The sequence below is a fragment of the Orycteropus afer genome, unplaced genomic scaffold (genome assembly GCF_000298275.1).
Source record: "Orycteropus afer afer isolate SDZICR_OR568_19922 unplaced genomic scaffold, OryAfe1.0 scaffold00400, whole genome shotgun sequence".
Lineage (NCBI taxonomy): Eukaryota > Metazoa > Chordata > Mammalia > Tubulidentata > Orycteropodidae > Orycteropus > Orycteropus afer.
This window is the reverse complement of record NW_006921987.1, coordinates 1800158-1802077: the sequence shown is the minus strand read 5'-3', so window position 1 is coordinate 1802077 and position 1920 is coordinate 1800158.

The window sequence follows — 1920 nt, the reverse complement described above, 5'->3', positions numbered from 1 at the left end:
TCAATAAGAGTGAGAATCTGCTTAGTGGCAACTAACAATATTGACAACAATAACAGAATATTATTGAGTCCCATATAAGTGGAGTTAATTTTCCTTTGAAATAAACATGAAATCACTGGAGAGATTTTTCAGAGTGATGCAATGTGTTTCCCAGGGTAAATGCCAGATCCATTTATGTGTTTGGAATCTGAGAAATGAAATTTAAAATATTTGGTAGAAATTTCAAAATTCCAATATGTGTACTTTTTTTAGATTATTTTAAAAATATTTGTCCAAAAACTAAGATAAAGACCAACTTTTTTTAATTTAAATTACTACCAGGATAAAATGTTTTTTTGAAACGTAGAAATATAATACAGAAAGGGTGATATATTGAAACAGTTAATAGTTTAATGATTTTCTAATGATCATTAATTACTCAGATTTTGAGATAAAAGAAGAAGAAACTCATAAAGTATCTATGGTAGGATGGACTCCACAGTCACTATATTAGAATACATAGTAACTTTATTCTCTATGTCATGACATATCAGCAATGAATCTTTATATCTCACTAATTGACAGCAAAAGCTATTTGGATGCTTTCCTAGGGACACTAGTTTGAAAAACTGGGATAAAGAAAATTCTGTACGTAACTGGATGTAGTTTTGAGGAGAATAAGGAAAACGAGGGTATAAAAGAATTCAATAAAATTTGAACAGTCATGTACATAAAGAAAGACATCTAAAGTCACTGTTGTTGTTGTTATGTGTCGTCAAGTCAGACCTGACTCATAGCGACCCCTCCTTGGGTTTCTGAGGCAGTGCCACTACAGAAGTTGATTGCCCCATCTTCTTTTCCAGGAGTGGCTGGTGGGTTTGAACCTTCAGCCTTCTTGTTAGCAGTCAAGTGCCTTAGCTACTATGCTACCAGAGCTCCTTCTAAACTCACTGCAAGGCAAAAAAAAAAAAAAAGACATCTAATAATAACAATGAAAATAATACCTATTTGTGATTATGCAGTTTTTGGAAGTTTTACTGTCAATGATACTGTTTGTTTTTGAACTAATAAAAGTACTAGATAAATGTAAAATTTAATTGTTGGGTAAAAATTAACAAGAAAAATTCAAATTGAATTCTGTTCCATGAATAGGACAAATTCAAGAATGTGTTCTGAGAAAAAATATGCCAGTGTTTCTCTTTTCATCTAGTCTTTCTGGCCTCTAGTTCATTTAAGGGCTATAAGGATGCTTGTTCCCATTTTGTTCCTTCTCCTATCACCTTTCTCTAACTTTGCCTCTCAGAGTGTAGAAGTGAAAATCCTGGCAATTTGGGCTCTTAAGCTAAAGAGTGGCTCCCTCTGATTCCAGCAAAGGTTATATTTTTACAGAGAAAAACTTATAAATATTATAGACTAATGAGAAAACCATTCCCTCAGCTTGGCACTCAAGTTATCTAAGCATACCTCCATAGTTCATAGATCCAATGACCACACAAATACTTGGTTTTCTAACTCTGTATACATGTGTTTACTAGTTCTATAGAAGTATTTTATAATAATTAACATTTTATACAGAAACTTTATTTCTTACCTTTTAGTTTTGAGATGGACTGCTGTGAAAAATTACCTCAATCTCTAATGTTTCTATATATATGGATGTTTTAGCGAAATTAATTCAGGTTTTATATTCTATCACTCAATCATTCACTGTCATGAAGTTGATTCTAATTCATAGTGATCACCATTAGGTTTCCAAGGCTATAAATCTTTATGGAAGCAGACTGCTTCATCTTTCTTCAGTGGTGTGGCTGGTGGGTTTGAAACACCGACTTTTTGATTAGCAGCCAAATGCCTTAACCATTACACCATCAAAGTCCCTTCTTGAATTCTATGTTGTTGTTATTATGTTCTGTTGAGTCAAATCCGACTCATAGCAACCCC